The 20,697-nt window shown below is 36.0% G+C and overlaps 1 long non-coding RNA gene across 1 annotated transcript in view; it reads right to left on the bottom strand.

The window, feature by feature from the left end:
* LOC117085560 overlaps positions 1 to 20,697 on the bottom strand; it is an 88,609-nt gene that overhangs the window by 45,139 nt on the left and 22,773 nt on the right. The window contains exon 2 of the long non-coding RNA XR_004438001.1: positions 12,197 to 12,334. This is a non-coding gene — a long non-coding RNA (uncharacterized LOC117085560). The remainder of the gene's footprint in view (positions 1 to 12,196; positions 12,335 to 20,697) is intronic.

Raw genomic sequence — 20,697 nt, 5'->3', positions numbered from 1 at the left:
CAGTCTACCATTGATGGGCATTTAGATTGATTCCCCGTCTTTCTATTGTGAATAGTGCTGCAATGAATATATGTGTGCATGTGTCTTCATGAAAAAATGATTTATATTCCTTTGGTATATATGCAGTAATGGGGTTGCTGAATTGAATGGTATTTATGTCTTTAGGTCTTTGATTTCCTGATTGTCCAGTTCTCAGTCTCATCAGAGTAACTGGTCTACCCTCTGTTTCCTCTCACACTGTTGAGGATACAACTTTTTTTTAACGTTAATAAACACACAAGCTCATATTTGGAATCCATGGAGACATAAAATTTAATTTTGCTGTGGGTTCATTTCTTTTCTTCTTACTCTCTGTTTCCTCCCTCCCCCCCCTCCCCTGCCCGCCGTTTTGGTTGCTATGTACAGCAGATCCTATTTTTCAAAAATAGTCACAACATCTACCATCCCAGAAAACTTGTCATTTACCAAAAAAAGGTGGAGTGTATATGTGTGTATATGCCTGTGTGCAATCAAACATGTTTCACTTGGTAAAATAATAATATTGAACCAATAATACATATTATATATAACTATATATTGATTATATATTATAGATAAGTATGGTGTTTCCATCAACAGATGCTTTTTTCTTCTTCTAAAAATTGTATGTGTAAGTGTATGTGTGTATTATGTACATGTGTAGTCAAACATATTTCACTTGGCAAAATAATAATGTTGAATCAATATTAAGTGTGTTCTACTAAAACACTTAATACTGTTCCTGCATTTGTAGTGCCAAGCCACTACAGATTCAAAAGTCCTGCATCGTGGCAACAACTGAGAAATATATATATAGATATCAATATAGATATACATACACACATATTATAGCATTATATATAACATACATAATGGCAAATATATATATATATATACATGTTATTTTGAGCCAGTAAGTTTTTGGGAAGTTTATTTCACAGAATTAAATAACTGAAATACTTTTTTATTGTTTTAGGTGATGAATTTGGGGAAATTAAAAATTACTTCAATAATCTCAGAAGTACTTAATGTTAACATAGTCCAATTTGTAGATATTATTTAATGGTTAGCACTTTTGTATTTCATTTAACTTTCATGCTATTTGGCTCATAATCTAATGCTAGAAAGGCTATTAGATATGGTTATAAAATTACTGAATAATTTAGTACTTTAAACAGAAGCACAGAATACAAAATATCAAATATGCAGGTAACTATTTTAAACATAAAAAATAGACACAGTAATATAAGTTATAGAATTATGTAATAGTGACATTTTCTTGGAGACGCATAGATATATTGCTAGTAAATATCTAATTTTTTTTACATTTAACTTTTAAAGTTAGATCCAAGTGATTTAGAAATTCAGATTTGTAATATGGTATAAATTGTTATTAAATTGATTTCTTTGCAAGATTCCACTACAAATTGCACCAGCTCAGTCTGAGAATATTGAAGGAATAAAATAATTTTATATCTATATATTCATTTTGACAATAATATAACTAAAATATATATATTTAACTGTTATAACTAAAAAAGAAAAAATTATGTAAAATGCATGGTTTAAGAGTTTTATGTTTTAGATCTAATAAAAGTGTTATGTGGAAAATATGTGAGGAAAATATAAGCATTAAAAATAAAAAAGTTAAATCCTAGATCTGGCTAATAAATCCTTCAGGAAAAAGACTGACAATGTTGCTTATAAAGCCATCATTTGGTCTTAACTGTGGGTAAACCAATGAAAGTGAATTTAAAGACTTTTATCTGCATATTGCTTGTTTTATATACATATATACATATAACTATATACACATATGTATTATATAGCACATATCTATATATATAATACTAGGTAATAGTATTTTTACTACTTGGTATTAGGAGGAGAAGTTTTAAATATTGTTTTTAGGTCCATGTGAACCTTACTTATATTTGAAGAAATAAAAACCCAAGTTTGAACTTGTTGTGGTTTATGTTACAGCAACATTCAAAAAAGTGCTTTTCAAGTGTCTAACACCAGAAAGCAAAATCCATTGAAAAGCTTGAGTTGAAATTTTAAATATATTTTAACCTTTGCCATTTCTGTTAGCCACAGATCCGTAGAGAACAGAGGCTGATTCAAAGGCTTGCATGTGGATACTTCCTTACAGTGCAATGCCAATAAAGCAGAAAGAAGGTAAAAAGGATGCAGACAGAGAATGAGGGGAAAAAATCAAAGACAGTACTTTAATGAACTCATCAAAGATTATTGTGAAATGTGATTGTTTGTTCCATCTCTGTCTTCTGAGAAACCATAGGCCATAGGATTTATTGCTGGAGGAAGGGAGAAGAAATGATCAATTCGCTGCCTTTCACCCTCTGCTCTTACTGCTCAAAGTCCCCACTATGGGACACAGTTGCCAATACTCTGGGTTATGTTTTTATGATAATATATAAACATAGTTGACAATCTCTTCTTTTTCAGTTGGTGCCATGATGCAAGACTTTTTAATGTGTAGTGACTTGGCACTATAAACGCAGGAATAGTATTAACCGTTTTAGGAGAACACAAGTATTATTGATTCAACATTATTATTTTACCAAGTGAAACATGTTTGATTACACATGTACATACACACACACACACGCACACACACACACACACTTTTTCAAAAGAAGAAGTAAGCATCTGTTTTTGAAAACACAATATTTATATATTTTCTTCATTTAAAGGAGTGCATTTCAAATCTAAATATTTTTAACTTTCTCATAATTCTTACTTTCTTTATCCTCAAAAAAGTTCATCATGAATAATATGTTTCAAGAAATCCCCCTTTGGTTACAAAAGAATTCATGGTCAAAAGATAAAATTTAGAATTATGAGATTCCATGGCCACTCCAAATTAAAAGTTTTGGAATGGGACAGCTATTAAACTTTGCCTCCTAGTAATTTCAAGCTTCTTTTTATTAAAAATAATAGGCAGGCATATTAACACTTCATGATTAGTAAAATGGATTTTCAAAGTGCTACTTGCAGGTGTCATGTTATTATTCCATTGATAATGCATGCATTTCTCTATAAATATCAAAATACTTTAAAAGTGCAAACAGATTTATGCCCTTTGACTCTAAAATATTAGACAAAAAAAATTAATCCAAAAAGAAAAATTATAGATAATTGTAATTTGAAATTTAAATCTTGTGGTTTTCAAAAGACAATGTTAAAGAAATGAAAATCAATTCGAACACTGGAAAAAATATTTGCCAAATAGGCATGTGATAAACATTGTATGTAAAAATAAATAAAGATTTCTTATAATTATATAAGATGACAAGTGTATTAGTTCATTCTCACACTGCTATATAGAAATACCCGAGACTGGGTCATTTATGAAGAAAAGAGGTTTAATTGACTCACAGTTTTACATGGCTGGGAAGGACTCAGGAAACTTACAACCATGGAGAAAGGAAGCAGGCACATTTAACAGGGCGGCAGGGAAGAGAGAGTGCATGAGTGCAAGAGAGAGCAGGAAAAACTGACTTAAACCACCCGATCTTAAGAGAACTAACTCACTCTCACAAGAACAGCATGGGAGAAACTGCCCCCATGATCCAAGCACCTCCCACCAGTTCTCTCCCTCAACACCTAGTGATTATAATTCAAGATGAGATTTGGGTGGAGACAAATCATTCTTCCCCGGTCCCTCCCAAAGCTCATACCCTCACATTTCAAAATTAATCATCCCTTCTCAACAGTCCCCCAAAGGCTTAACCCATTCCAGCATTAACCCAAAAGTCCAAGTCCAAAGTCTCATCTGAGATAAGGCAATTTCTTTCTACCTAGGAGCCTGTAACATCAAAAGCAAGTTAGTTACTTCCAAGATACAATGGGGTTACAGGCATTGGGTAAATACACACATTCCAAATGGGAGAAATTGACCAAAACAAAGGGACTATAGGCCCCCATGCAAGTCCAAAATCCAGTGGGGCCGTTATTAAACCTTTAAGCTCCAGCATAAAATCCCTTGAATTTATGTCTCACATCTAAGACATGCTTCTGCAAAGGGTGGGTTTCCACAGCCTTGGGCAACTTTGCCCCTGTGGCTTTGTAGGGTAGAGAGTACAGTTCCCCAACCCCCCATCTGCTTTCATGGCTAATGTGGAGTGTCTGCAGCTTTTCCGGGTGCATGGTTCAAGCTGTTAGTGGATCTACAATTCTGGGGTCTGGAGGATGGTGGCCCTCTTTTCACAGCTCCACTAGGCAGTGTCCCAGTGGGGGATCTGTGCTGTGTCTCCAACCCCATATTTCCCCTTTGCACAGCCCTGGTAGAGGTTCTCCATGAGGGCTCCTGCCCTGCTGCACATCTCTGCCTGGACATCCAGGTGTTTCCATATATCCTCTGAAGTCTACACAGAGGTTTCCAAACCTTAATTCTTGTCTTCTATGCATTTACAGAACCACACCATGTGGAGGCTGCCAAGGGTGGGGGCTTACACCCTCTGAAGCAATGGTGTGAGCTGTACCTTGGCTTCTTGTAGCCATGACTATAGTTGCTGGGACGTAGAGTACCAAGTCCTGAGGCTGCACATAGTAGGGCTCACTAAATCATTATTCCCTCCCAGACCTGTAGGTCTGTGATGGGAAGGGCTACCACAAAGGTCTCTGACATGCCCTGGAGACATATTTCACATTGTCTTGGCAATTTACATTTTGCTCCTCATTACTTATGCAAATTTCTGCAGCTGGCTTGAATTTCTCTCCAGAAAATGGATTTTTCTTTTCCATCACATCATCAGGTGGTAAATTTTCCATTCTTTTATGCTTTGCTTCTCTTTTAAACATAAGTTCAAATTTCATATCATCTCTCTAAAGTTCATAGTTACACAGATCTCTAGGGCTGGGGCAAAATGGTGCCAGCCTCTTTACTAAAGCATAGCAAGAGCGACCTTTGCTCCAATTCTCAACAAGGTCCTCATCTTCATCTGAGACCACCTCAGCCTGGAGTTCATTGTTTATATTACTATCCATATCATATTTTGTTCAAAACTATTCAACACATCTCTAGGAAGTTTCAAACTTCCACACATCGTATCTTCTTCTGCTCTCTCCAAACTGTTCCAACATCTGCCTGTTGCCCAGTTCCAAAATTGCTTCCAATTTTTTGTGTATCTTTATAGTAGTATCCCACTCCTGGTACCAATTTCCTGTATTAGTTCATTCTCACACCACTATACAGAAATACCTGAGACTGGCTAATTTATATAGAAAAGAGGTTTAATTGACTCACAATTCCACTGTTTGGGGAGGTCTCAGGAAACTCACAGTCATCTGGGAAGGAAGCAGACACATCTTACATGGCAGCAGGCAAGAAAGAGTGCAAGAGAGAGAGGTAAAACCACCTTAGAAAACCATCAGATCTCATGAGAACTCACGCACTATCACGAGAACAGTATGGGGGTCACCACGCCCATGATCTAATCACCTCCCACCCTGTCTCTCCCTCAATACCTGGGATTACAATTCAAGATGAGATTTTGGTGGTGACACAAAGCCTAACCATATCAACAAGCAAACTAACCAAAAATGGACCAAAGTACTAAGCAGTCACGTTGCCAAAAAAGATATGAGAATGTTCAATAAGTTCATGAAAATTTACACCTTATTATCCATTAGAGATACGTAAATTAAAACTATAATGCAGTACCACTGCATAGTCATTGTAATGGCTAAAATTAAACAGACTGACAATAACATATGTTAATGAAGATACTAAGGAAACCAAACTGCTGTTTTGCATTTGTGGGAATGCAAAATGCACAGCCACTTTGAAACAGTTTAGATATTCCTTATTGATAAGGTAAATATGTACTTACTTCATCACATAGCAACCCCATTATTAGGTAGCTACCTTAGACAAATGAAAACATTGATTCACATAAATAATATGAATGTTCTTAGTGACTTTATTCATCATAGCTCCTGAAAACAGCTCAAATCCGTATCAACTGATGAATGGATACATGTATTGTGTTATATCTACATATATCTACACATCTATATAATTAAGAATTACTCAGAAATAAAACATAATTACTGATGGTCACAACAACATGAGTGAAACTCAAAAATTTTGTACTAAATTAAAGAAACTAGATACAACAGACTATGTTATTTGAGCCCACATGGAAAATTCTAGGAAATGCAAAAATCATAGTGGTAAGAAGCAACATGTAGTTGCTAGAGTACAGAATTGGAAAGGACTTCGATTAAAAAGTATATGTGGGAACATTGTTAGGTAAGGGAAAGGTTTTATTTCATGATTTTGATGATAGTTAACACAGCTACACATATTTGTTATAAGACGTCAAATTAGTGGTTTTGTTGGATTAAAATTATACCTCAAAAAAGCTGATTTTAAAAATCAACAAAAGTAGTCAATTCTGGAGGAGAATACAAATTTGGCCAGGGATTTACTAAATTAGACATACTGAAATTAATTTATTTACTAGATTAATTATTTTAATCACATCTTAATGTATATTTTTAATTATATCTAAACTAATCAATTCTCTAAAAGACATAAAATACGGTTTCATATTTCAGTTGGTATAGAGATAATTTTACATGGAGGATGGATTCTTACCATTTTTCATTTATGAAAATGTTGCTGAATTTCCCTTTTGTGACGTAAAACCAGAAGAGGCAGGTTTCAGGCAAGATCCTCCATACTATCTCACAGGCCAGACCACAGGCCTTTACAAAACTTGGTCTGGCAGGCCTCACTGAAGAAAGCTGCCTTCACCACACCAGATATACGGTGCACAGTGAGTGCATCGCAGTCTCTGAAGAGAGGTTCAGTCAAAGACCCGAACTATCATCCCTGCTAGCTCTTCTCTTAGGCATGCATGCCTGCGTATGCGGCCTAGGCACCTCCATTCCAAGTTCTACTGTATGGGGCCCCTACAGTTTAGGCCTTTCTCAGGTGCCTCTGCTAAGAACTCTTTGTCTGATATTCATGAATACAGTTTTTCACTTCTCAGTATTTGTTTGCTTTTGGCTTTTTCCCCTGACTTTATTCTTAGCCTTTGGGCAGAGAAAACATGAGGAGGCTTTTGTTTGGGGTGAGATGACTCTTCCAACTTCACTGTCTGTGTTGAAGTAAAACCTTTACCTGGTATCATTTCATGGGGAAAACAGAACATTAAGGGAGCTGGTGCCTTCTTTCTGGCTTCTTGGATACATGACATAAATAAGTAAATAGTGCCTTAAACTGTTATTTTTAGTTTGGCTTATGGACCTAATTGACTGCCTCAACACTTTGCAGCTCTCAGTTCTTGATAAAACATAATTTAACATAAATAAAAGAAAAAGAAATACTATCAAAAAATGTATGCAGACAGACAAACATTAAGGATCTGTAAACCAAATGTTTGAATTCGGTAACAATTCTATAGCTATTTTTTTCTTCATACAAATTTCCATTGTACCTCTAATGGTGTCATGGTAATTGGATGGAGGTAATAGCCATTTGCACACTTTCTTAAATGTGTTCTTCAATGACTGGAATTGTCTATAATCTAAAGAAATTATACAATAGAACATATGTTTTTTAAGTAAATAGAAAAAATACTATTATAAAAAGTTAATGTGCATAAATGAGACAGCCCCTCCTCAAACCCATGATTCCTTAATGTTTGTAAGAAAATACATATATATTTGTATTATTATTTTTACTAATTCTGATCCAAAGTTTTTGAAATTTCATCGCAAATGAATTCAAAGTTTATTATAGCCCTTGTTTAATAATATAAAATTAAAAGCAATTGGCAGATAGGCATGTTAACTACCTGTTTTAATAGACAACTTAGGCAATTTAAAAGGAAAACATTATTATTAATTTTAAAAACACTTTAACTCTATCAGAAATATATGAATAAGTATCAAAAGAAAGCTATTAGAATGATTCCTTTCCACTGAAAGGCTACAAAATTCCTACTGATGCTGAAACAGCTACTGAATGGTCAGCAATTTTCTCAAATTGCCAAATATTATTACAAGTGATCCATACTGTGACAACTCCTTTATATTGAGAAGATCTTTACAGAAAACAAAAAAAATTGAGTGCAGATTCATGCAGATTTTTTCTTCTCCAATCATGTAATTGCTCAGAAAAAAAAAAAAAAAAACTGTAATATCACATTCAGTAGTTAAATATCCAATAAAATTAGTCAATGGAGCTACATTGCAAGTTATGATATTATATGTTTTCATATAGGCCACCTCTCAAGTGTTCAGGATTATTTTACTTTCTCTCAGAATCATTATAAAAAAATACAAGAAAATAGTTGAAAATTTGAGATGAAAACTATGCAAGTCTCTTCAATATGACAGTTCCATGTTACTTTTAATGGATTTGTTGTTCCCTAGCTATTTTACTTCTAGCAATAATTTGGATATTTATTTTTTAATTAAATTTAGACTTTAGAAATGACTTACACACATTTAATGCAATAATAAAGCTCTTCATAGTTTTGAAAATATTCAAAACTTTTCCCTTTATTGGACAGTTTTTCAATTAACACCTAGAGCAAAATTTTAAAATTTATATAATTGGAAACATTCTGATTACTTCATGAAATAATGATGTCAAATTGTTAAAGTCGCTACAAGTTATATTTATTAAAGTACATGGATAAAAATGTTGTTTTGAATTCAGATTTCTTAATATGATCTGTAGAATTTGATGTACGGGTGTATTACATAAATTTCTGCTTGAAATGATTTTTCTAAGTGTGAATCTTGCCTGACAGCTCCAAGGAGGCTGAAGAAACTAAGAAGCAAGATGTTATTACTTAATAAATAAATCCATAAGACAACACCAAACAACCAGAATGATAAAGGATGTAGATAAGAGCAAAGACATGGGGGTCAGGCATGGGTGGCAGCTGGGAAGGTTAACATGGGCTTGTCTTCTGTTTTGATTTAGATACTTTGAGAGTAGTCTTGGTTCCCCATTTCTTAAGTATGAATAGTTATGCTTAGGTAATAAAGGTCTAATTGTAATTAACCTTACAGTTTAAGTCTTAGAATGTGGTGAATTAAGGCAGACTCTTCATTTACAGTTTGCATGCTTTAAAAAATCATGTATATATATATTTTGTAAAATTTGTTTATGTCAGACTGTCTTAAATACAAATTATTTCATGGTCTTTATAACAACACTACATAAAGGAAAAGATTTTGACTCAATAGCAACAGCAAAATATAAATAAGAAAACCTGAAGACTTGTGCCCAGCAGTTCTATCAGTTTCTTATGCATCCAACTCAATAGCAAAAGACATAGAGATCCTGTGTTTTTTTGCTTATATAATTACATATATACTATGTAACTATTGTATATATAAATATGTAAAACCCCACACAAACCCTTTCACATCCTGCAAACGTGTGATAAACCTCTGACAGGTTTATCACTGGACATTCCTTAAGAATCCAGTAATTTTAATAAGATATTCTTGAAAGAACCCTTGCCAAGTACCGGCCTCTCCAACAATGAACTAAACCAATGAACTCCGTTTCTAAGCAGGTTATGTGAACCATTTCCTTTTCACAAATAACAGCTTCTCTTTACCCTTCCCTCACCAAATGCACTGGTAGCTTGCTGTTCTGTGCATTTTGGATTATAATTTTCATTTCTCATTCGCTAGTAAACACAACATATTTTGGGAAAATCTTATTTAGTGGCTTTTTAGGTTGAGATTGGTTACTCTATTTAGAACCTCAAACAAATTTCTAGGCACCAAACAAATGAAATGAGGAAAAACAAAAAGGATCTTTACCTGTCAAGTCTGTTAATCCCATTACTTAATTCCCATAACAAGAACATTAATAATAATCATCATTATTGAGTATCTTCAAATTCAGTAAGCACATCAATACGATTACTTTCATTGTAGAATATTTTTTATCTATGTACTTTTTCTCTAATTCTGGTTCTAAATTTGTCATGTAGGGCATCTGTGATTGAATTTCTTTATTTATTAAATGAGAGTCTTTATCTTCTTTTAAATTTACTCTAGATAAAATTTAAAGTATAAAATTACTGTTTATAACTTTATAACTTCTATAGAAACTGGTAAGATTCTACAATGACCCTAAAAAATTTGTGTAAAATGTGGTTAAAATATTTTTTTTATCTCAAGTCAATTCTTTGTATTCACATGGACAAGAAAGATGCTTCCTTCTGTATTAATAAACCTATGTAATATATATTAAATAGTATTTTCCTAAGTAGATGTTAAGCCTAAATCTCAACGTCATTATATAAAGTCTCAAAGGCTCTTAAATACAATACTATCAACGCTCTTTGACTGCTTCGTTGTTAAGAAGACAATACTTCACCTCAAACACTTTTCTAAAGTTTTATTTACATATTTTATAAGAGAGAAAGAAGGACACTGCTAGCTGAATCTCAAAGGAGATTTCCAATGTGTCCTTGGTTTTCCTGACAGCCTCAAGTGAGGTTCAAATCTATTTGGTGTGCTAAACTAATGCAAAAATATGAACAGCACTAACATTCTAGCTCTGGGTTAGAAGCTCATAGGAAAGCAGAGATTTATCAAAAGCGATAGACATATGTCTCTGCCAAACTGGATAGTAAAATTGGATAAAAACTCAGTTAGTGAAACAATATTTAACATGATATGCTTAGTAGTTTCTTGAGTATAAAATACCAAAGGATTTTCAGAAATTAGACTTTCGTTTTGACAAGAGTGTATTGCCTCAGCACCTACTGTCTTGCTAGTCATCAAGATAAGGAATTTAGTAGCAGTGTTTAAATCTATATCTAGTATTCAAAACTTACTAAGAATTCACCTAGACAATACGTGGAAAATGACCTTTAATATTCCCAATTGTTTGATAGCTTTAGCCATAAATTAAAATGAAATTTGATTTAAATAAGTATTAATTAAACAACTTGAAATGCTCTATGTTTTCACTCTGATATGACTTGCCCATCACTTTTCCAAAGGTCTCTTTCCAAATTTTATACACCTGAAAGTATAGTCTTATAGTTAAGGTGATGAAAATTTCCAGTAAAGATTGTTTCAACATTAAAGCTGTCAGGGAAACATAACGGCAATCAGGGACCTTGATTAATTAATGCTTGCAACTGGGATCAAATTGCATAGGTCAGCTTCTCCAAATATTTCAGGGTTGATAAGAACTTAGGTCTATTAATAAAGGAAGAGTGAGTGACATCAAATTAATGATGACTTTAAAGCTGCTGGGGTATTGAACTCATCAGTTGAGTTTATCCCTAATAAGAAAAACAGCAAAGAGGAATCTATGCAATTAGAAGCGGTATGCTTGCAATAAAACCAACTATTGACACTAACAGGCATAGGATATTTTACTGGAACTTAGGCACGTTGTTAAATGAATTATAAGAACCGCTATTTAAAAAAGAGAGAAAATCAGTATGGCAAAAATACAAAAATCGTATTTTAAATATTTTAGTAATTCTCATAGTAGTTCTAAGTATTAGAAAAGCATCAGATATCATTTGGAGACAAAATAGACATGAAGCACAAGGAAATATTTAATACCAACTTGATTTAAGAGAACATTGTATTAAATTAAAGTTGTTAGAGATAAGAATTAAGTTTGAATCTGAACGCTATGACATTGTTCACAAGTTATTTCAAGATCTGAAGAAATCTTCCCAAACCAGTCACATCTGTCTTACCATCATCCCCCCCTTTAATAGCCCCATATACATTGTGCTCCAGAAAGTCTAATCATTCGGTTCCCCAAACTGGCTTATATTGCCTGATCATTTCCCCCCTCTATTTTTCTTTCATTTAATTAAATCATACGAATCTTTGGTTCTTAGTTTAGATGACAGACTAAGGAAATTTCTCTGAATTTCTTTTCAGGCTAAGAATATTTCTGTGTGCTTCCTAACCATTATGTATGTTTCATTGTTGTCCTTATCATTTTGCCTGAGCTGTCTATCTCACTAGATACTTAGAGGAATAAAACCTGTCTCTTTTGTGTACCATTTCATTTCGTCATCCAGCAGAGTTCTTAGTAAACATTTACTGAGTATATGAATGGACTCAAGAGATTATTAAGCTTCTTTGTTTGGAATGTTAACAAATTACATTCAGGAAGTCATACTGGAAGCCTTACCTGAACTATTTCTTAATATCTGTTGCAGAGCAGTTTGATAGGTCAACACCCATGGACCACCGATATAAAAATCACCAGAGACATTGTTAAAATATCTAAGTCCTTGGATTCCTCCAAATAACTTCAGAGATATAATTTCTGGAAATAGAATTAGGAGATTTTTAAGCACAAAGAAACAAGGCGCTCTGCTGAGGAGAAAGCATGGCAAAAATGAGTTTTTATCGACTGATACATAACAGAATTTTCTCTACACCATCATTACACAAAACTGTAGGATTAAAAATTCTTAAATCATAGACCCATAGCAGAATTTTCTACACAGAAAAATATGTAAATGTAAATATTTTAGATATAATAAGCATTATGTAACAATATTTAATACATTTACCAGCAAATTTCATTAAGCTGCATAAAGTAATATTTCAAAGAGTAACAGACACAAAGTATGGAGCAAGCAGATAGATACATTAATCCTTATGGATACTCACTGCGTTGCCAGACATGATTTATCTACTTCTATATCAATCTGAAAGTTAGTAGAATGAAATATTCTACTAGTGTGCTGGTAACAAAAAGGTGAGCTTATATTAGCTTCAGATCAATTGTTGAAAGACACTATGATGAGATGTTACTGGATGTGAAACAAGATCAAGATCAAGTCTAAGGTCCAGGCTTGACACCTGTAAGAGAGCTTTTGTTATTGGTGAGGGAGGAAGACTTACCCAGCCTCATCCCTGTCCTCACTTAAAAACACGTAAAAATAAAAATTTTCATCTCCTTAACTTATAAGACTATTTTTTCAGGTGGATAAAATTTGCAAATAAACCTTTCGAAAAGTGATGTGTGACCCATATCAGAATGTAAACTGAGCCTTTCAAGTTGCTTAATTAATACTTATTTAAATCAAATTTTATTTTAATGTATGCCTAAAACTATCAAACAATTGAGAATAGTAGAGGTCATTCCTGTATATCATCTGGATGAATTCTTAGGGAGTTTTGAATACTAGATATAGATTTAAATACTGCTACTAAATTCCTTATTTTGATGACTAGCAAGACAGTAGTTGCTGAGGCAATATGCTCTTGTCAAAATGAAAGTCTAATTTCTTTTTTTTATTATTATTATACTTTAAGTTCTAGGGTACATGTGCATAACGTTTATATCATGTATAACTCCCCAATGTAATCCCTCCCTCCTCCCCTCCGCATGATAGGCCCCAGTGTGTGATGTTCCCCTTCCCGAGTCCAAGTGATCTCATTGTTCAGTTCCCACCTATGAGTGAGAACATGCGGTGTTTCGTTTTCTCTTCTTGTGATAGTTTGGTAAGAATGATGGTTTCCAGCTGCATCCATGTCCCTACAAAGGATGCAAACTCATCCTTTTTTATGGCTGCATAGTATTCCATGGTGTATATGTGCCATTTGGGTTGATTCCAAGTCTTTGCTATTGTGAATGGTGCTGCAATAAACATATGTGTGCATGTGTCTTTGTAGTAGAGTAATTTATAATCCTTTGGGTATATACCCAGTAGTGGGATGGCTGGGTCATATGGTACATCTAGTTCTAGATCCTTGAGGAATTCCCATACCGTTTTCCATAATGGTTGAACTAGTTTACAATCCCACCAACAGTGTAAAAGTGTTCCTATTTCTCCACATCCTCTCCAACACCTGTTGTTTCCTGACTTCTTAATGATTGCCATTCTAACTGGTGTGAGATGGTATCTCATTGTGGTTTTGATTTGCATTTCTCTGATGGCGAGTGATGATGAGCATTTTTTCATGTGTCTGTTGGCTGTATGGATGTCTTCTTTTGAGAAATGTCTGTTCATATCCTTTGCCCACTTTTTGATGGGGTTGTTTGTTTTTTTCTTGTGTATTTGTTAGAGTTCTCTGTAGATTCTGGATATTAGCCCTTTGCCAGATGAGTAGGTTGCAAAAATTTTCTCTCATTCTGTAGGTTGCCTGTTCACTCTGATGGTAGTTTCTTTTGCTGTGCAAAAGCTCTTTAGTTTAATGAGATCCCATTTGTCAATTTTTGCTTTTGCTGCCGTTGCTTTTGGTGTTTTAGACATGAAGTCCTTGCCCATGCCTATGTCCTGAATGGTACTACCTAGATTTTCTTCTAGGGTTTTTATGGTATTAGGTCTAACATTTAAGTCTCTAATCCATCTTGAAATAATTTTCGTATAAGGGGTAAGGAAAGGATCCAGTTTCAGCTTTCTACTTATGGCTAGCCAATTTTCCCAGCACCATTGATTAAATAGGGAATCCTTTCCCCATTTCTTGTTTCTCTCAGGTTTGTCAAAGATCAGATGGCTGTAGATGTGTGGTATTATTTCTGAGGACTCTGTTCTGTTCCATTGGTCTGTATCTCTGTTTTGATACCAGTACCATGCTGTTTTGGTTACTGTAGCCTTGTAGTATAGTTTGAAGTCAGGTAGCGTGACGCCTCCAGCTATGTCCTTTTGACTTAGGATTGTCTTGGCAATGCGGGCTCTTTTTTGGTTCCATATGAACTTTGAAGCCGTTTTTTCCAATTCTGTGAAGAAAGTCATTGGTAGCTTGATGGGGATGGCATTGAATCTATAAATAACCTTGGGCAGTATGGCCATTTTCACGATATTGATTCTTCCTATCCATGAGCATGGTATGTTCTTCCATTTGTTTGTGTCCTCTTTGATTTCACTGAGCAGTGGTTTGTAGTTCTCCTTGAAGAGGTCCTTTACATCCCTTGTAAGCTGGATTCCTAGGTATTTTATTCTCTTTGAAGCAATTGTGAATGGAAGTTCATTCCTGATTGGCTCTCTGCTTGTCTGTTACTGGTGTATAAGAATGCTTGTGATTTTTGCACATTAATTTTGTATCCTGAGACTTTGCTGAAGTTGCTTATCAGCTTAAGGAGATTTTGGGCTGAGATGATGGGGTTTTCTAAATATACCATCATGTCATCTGCAAACAGGGACAATTTGACTTCTTCTTTTCCTAACTGGATACCCTTGATTTCTTTCTCTTGCCTGATTGCCCTAGCCAGAACTTCCAACACTATGTTGAATAGGAGCGGTGAGAGAGGGCATCCCTGTCTTGTGCCAGTTTTCAAAGGGAATTTTTCCAGTTTTTGCCCATTCAGTATGATATTAGCTGTGGTTTGTCATAAATAGCTCTTATGATTTTGAGGTACGTTCCATCAATACCGAATTTATTGAGCGTTTTTAGCATAAGGGCTGTTGAATTTTGTCAAAAGCCTTTTCTGCATCTATTGAGATAATCATGTGGTTCTTGTCTTGGTTCTGTTTATATGCTGGATTACGTTTATTGATTTGTGAATGTTGAACCAGCCTTGCATCCCAGGGATGAAGCCCACTTGATCATGGTGGATAAGCTTTTTGATGTGCTGCTGAATCCGGTTTGCCAGTATTTTATTGAGAATTTTTGCATCGATGTTCATCAGGGATATTGGTCTAAAATTCTCTTTTTTTGTTGTGTCTCTGCCAGGCTTTGGTATCAGGATGATGTTGGCCTCATAAAATGAGTTAGGGAGGATTCCCTCGTTTTCTATTGATTGGAATAGTTTCAGAAGGAATGGTACCAGCTCCTCCTTGTACCTCTGGTAGAATTCAGCTGTGAATCCATCTGGTCCTGGACTTTTTTTGGTGGGTAGGCTATTAATTGTTGCCTCGATTTCAGAGCCTGCTATTGGTCTATTCAGGGATTCAACTTCTTCCTGGTTTAGTCTTGGAAGAGTGTAAGTGTCCAGGAAATTATCCATTTCTTCTAGATTTTCTAGTTGACTTGCGTAGAGACATTTATAGTATTCTCTGATGGTTGTTTGTATTTCTGTGGGGTCGGTGGTGATATCCCCTTTATCATTTTTTATTGCATCTATTTGATTCCTCTCTCTTTTCTTCTTTATTAGTCTAGCTAGCGGTCTGTCAATTTTGTTGATCTTTTCAAAAAACCAACTCCTGGATTCATTGATTTTTTGGAGGGTTTTTTGTGTCTCTATCTCCTTCAGTTCTGCTCTGATCTTAGTTATTTCTTGCCTTCTGCTAGCTTTTGAATGTGTTTGCTCTTGCCTCTCTAGTTCTTTTAATTGTGATGTTAGAGTGTCCATTTTAGATCTTTCCTGCTTTCTCTTGTGGGCATTTAGTGCTATAAATTTCCCTCTACACACTGTTTTAAATGTGTCCCAGAGATTCTGGTATGTTGTATCTTTGTTCTCATTGGTTTCAAAGAACATCTTTATTTCTGCTTTCATTTCGTTATGTACCCAGTAGTCATTCAGGAGCAGGTTGTTCAGTTTCCATGTAGTTGAGCGGTTTTGATTGAGTTTCTTAGTCCTGAGTTCTAGTTTGATTGCACTGTGGTCTGAGAGACAGTTTGTTATAATTTCTGTTCTTGTACATTTGCTGAGGAGTGCTTTACTTCCAATTATGTGGTCAATTTTGGAATAAGTGCGATGTGGTGCTGAGAAGAATGTATATTCTGTTGATTTGGGGTGGAGAGTTCTATAGATGTCTATTAGGTCCGCTTGGTGCAGAGATGATTTCAATTCCTGGATATCCTTGTAACTTTCTGTCTCGTTGATCTGTCTAATGTTGACAGTGGAGTGTTGAAGTCTCCCATTATTATTGTATGGGAGTCTAAGTCTCTTTGTAGGTCTCTAAGGACTTGCTTTATGAATCTGGGTGCTCCTGTATTGGGTGCATATATATTTAGGATAGTTAGTTCGTCTTGTTGAATTGATCCCTTTACCATTATGTAATGGCCTTCTTTGTCTCTTTTGATCTTTGATGGTTTAAAGTCTGTTTTATCAGAGACTAGGATTGCAACCCCTGCTTTTTTTTGTTCTCCATTTGCTTGGTAGATCTTCCTCCATCCCTTTATTTGGAGCCTATGTATGTCTCTGCATGTGAGATGGGTCTCCTGAATACAGCAGACTGATGGGTCTTGACTCTTTATCCAGTTTGCCAGTCTGTGTCTTTTAATTGGAGCATTTAGTCCATTTACATTTAAGGTTAATATTGTTATGTGTGAACTTGATCCTGTCATTATGATATTAACTGGTTATTTTGCTCGTTAGTTGATGCAGTTTCTTCCTATCCTTGATGGTCTTTACATTTTGGCATGTTTTTGCAATGGCTGGTACCAGTTGTTCCTTTCCATGTTTAGGGCTTCCTTCAGGGTCTCTTGTAAGGCAGGCCTGGTGGTGACAAAATCTCTAAGCATTTGCTTATCTGTAAAGGATTTTATTTCTCCTTCACTGATGAAACTTAGTTTGGCTGGATATGAAATTCTGGGTTGAAAATTCTTTTCTTTAAGAACGTTGAATATTGGCCCCCACTCTCTTCTGGCTTGTAGAGTTTCTGCCGAGAGATCTGCTGTTAGTCTGATGGGCTTCCCTTTGTGGGTACCCGACCTTTCTCTCTGGCTGCCCTTAAGATTTTTTCTTTCATTTCAACTTTGGTGAATCTGGCAATTATGTGTCTTGGAGTTGCTCTTCTGGAGGAGTATCTTTGTGGCGTTCTCTCTATTTCCTGAATTTGAATGTTGGCCTGCCCTACTAGGTTGGGGAAGTTCTCCTGGATGATATCCTGAAGAGTGTTTTCCAACTTGGTTCCATTTTCTCCCTCACTTTCAGGCAGCCCAATCAGACGTAGATTTGGTCTTTTTACATAATTCCATACTTCTTGCAGGCTTTGTCCATTTCTTTTCCTTCTTTTTTCTTTTGGTTTCTCTTCTCGCTTCATTTCATTCATTTGATCCTCAATCGCTGATACTCTTTCTTCCAGTTGATCGAGTCGGTTACTGAAGCTTGTGCATTTGTCACATATTTCTCGTGTCATGGTTTTCATCTCTGTCATTTCGTTTATGATCTTCTCTGCATTAATTAGTCTAGCTGTCAATTCTGCCACTCTTTTTTCAAGATTTTTAGTTTCTTTGCGCTGGGTACGTAATTCCTCCTTTAGCTCTGAGAGGTTTGATGGACTGAAGCCTTCTTCTCTCATCTCGTCAAAGTCATTCTCTGACCAGCTTTGATCCGTTGCTGGCGATGGGCTGCGCTCCTTTGCAGGGGGAGATGCGCTCTTATTTTTTGAATTTCCAGCTTTTCTGCCCTGCTTCTTCCCCATCTTTGTGGTTTTATCTGTCTCTGGTCTTTGATGATGGTGACGTACTGATGGGGTTTTGGTATAGGTGTCCTTCCTGTTTGATAGTTTTCCATCTGACAGTCAGAAGGACTGTCTGTTGGTCTGTTGGAGATTGCTTGAGGTCCACTCCAGACCCTGTTTGCCTGGGTATCAGCAGCAGAGGTTGCCGAAGATAGAATATTGCTGAACAGCGAGTGTACCTGTCTGATTCTTCCTTTGGAAGTTTCCTCTCAGGGGTGACTCCACCCTGTGAGGTGTGGGGTGTCAGACTGCCCCTAGTGGGGGATGTCTCCCAGCTAGGCTAATCAGGGGTCAGGGACCCACCTGAGCAGGCAGTCTGTCCGTTCTCAGATCTCAACCTCCGCCTTAGGAGATCCACGGCTCTCCCCAAAGCTGTCAGACAGAGTCGTTCGCATCTGCACCGGCCCCCGCTGCTTCCCCTATTGGACTGCAGCTGTGCGCTGTCCGCAGAGGTAGAGTCTACAGAGACAGGCAGGCTTCCTTGAGCTGCTGTGAGCTCCACCCAGTTCGAGCTTTCCAGCGGCTTTGTTTACCTACTTAAGCCTCAGCAATGGCGGGCGCCCCTCCCCCAGCCTCGCTGCTGCCTTGCGGATAGATCGCCGCACAGATGCTGTGTTAGCAGTGAGGGAGGCTCCGTGGGCGTGGGACCCTCCCGCCAGGTGTGGGATATATTCTCCTGGTGTGCCTGTTTCCTTAAAGCGCAGTATTGGGGTGGGAGTTACCCGATTTTCCAGGTGTTGTGTGTCTCAGTTCCCCTGGCTAGGAAAAGGGATTTCCTTCCCCCTTGCGCTTCCAGGTGAGGCGATGCCTCGCCCTGCTTCAGCTCACGCTGGTCAGGCTGCAGCAGCTGACCAGCACCGATTGTCCGGCACTCCCTAGAGAGATGACCCCAGTACCTCAGTTGAAAATGCAGAAATCACCGGTCTTCTGTGTCGCTCGTGCTGGGAGATGGAGACTGGAGCTGTTCCTATTCAGCCATCTTGCTCCGCCCTCGAAAGTCTAATTTCTAAAGACCCTTTGGTATTTTATACTCAAGAAACTACTAAGCATACCATGTTAAATAAACTGCTTCATATAAAAGCAATTCTTAGGGATTATTTTATAACTCTTAATTGCTAACCTCAGCAAGTTACGTGAGAAAGAAAATAGCTAGTAAATATTGTTATAATTGTGACACCAGTGCACACTAGTTTGCCTGTAAGTCTGATTTATTCCTAATTCCTAATATAATTATGAATAGCACCTCTTTTTATTCTTAACAGTGCCCCAGTTTGAATAACAAACCATATGACAAACAAATTTTAAATAGCATTGGTAAGTGGTCTGAGTCCTCTAAGAGTTTTTAGAAAGAAAATACTACCTTTCATTAGTGAAGTTTTTGGATTGTATTAAATTGTTGGAAAAAGACATTATACTACTAAGATACTAATAGAAATTATTTTTAAACAAATATGATCTGTGAGTAGATCAAGATATCTGGAAAAACTCACAAAAAACAAGTAACAAAAAATGTGTACTATCCTATGTCTGAAAACTCTTCACATTATCCCATTCAAAACCATTCAACATGCCCTTTCTCAACTCCCTTTCTCACCTTCTGCAGTTGTGCAAATAGTATCTGGAGCAGTGTATAGACTATTAGATTAGGTAGCAAATTTCAAACTTGTGCCAGTGTTGAAATGAGATTACATTTCACCTCAGGTTTTAATACTAAGAACAATTTAATACTGGGAAACAGAAAACAAAGAAAAAATAATTCCAAGTAATGAGAGAAATTTCCAGGTAACATTCAGTCTAGTTACTTTTTTTCCAGCTGAAACCAGGGAGAAATAAAGTCTCTCTCGTGGTAATCTAAGAGGATAGTTTAGGGAAACCATTTGCTGAAATTTTGAAGATTACACTTCCAGCTTCTGGTAACATTTAAATACGGTCACTCCTCAAGCATTTGTACAGATTTTTTGCTTGGGAGGCAACTGCAATAATCCTCCCTAAAGTTAGAATCTAGTCTCCGCCAAGAAAGTTTGCGATTTAAAAGCTTCATTTGAGATACATTTATATTTGCTAAATAACACAAGAAACTTATTTTAAACGTAACTGTACATAAATATTGAAAATTACTCATCTATCAATTCTGTAGCAATATGCTTTGGCTTAATAACAGTGAAATGCCCATTATCTGGTTTATCCAATTTGAAAAGTGTACTACTTTAAATTTTTCTGTTTTAATACTTTTGCTAAGCAAGGCTCATAGTAAAACAGAACGCTGAGTAACACTTATCCATTAGCAACTTTCTTACATGTATACAGTCCTGCACAGCATAGTGACATT

The sequence above is a fragment of the Trachypithecus francoisi genome, unplaced genomic scaffold, assembly GCF_009764315.1.
Source record: "Trachypithecus francoisi isolate TF-2019V2 unplaced genomic scaffold, Tfra_2.0 Lachesis_group1, whole genome shotgun sequence".
Classification (NCBI taxonomy): Eukaryota; Metazoa; Chordata; class Mammalia; order Primates; family Cercopithecidae; genus Trachypithecus; species Trachypithecus francoisi.
This window is presented reverse-complemented; position numbering and strand designations above follow the sequence as displayed.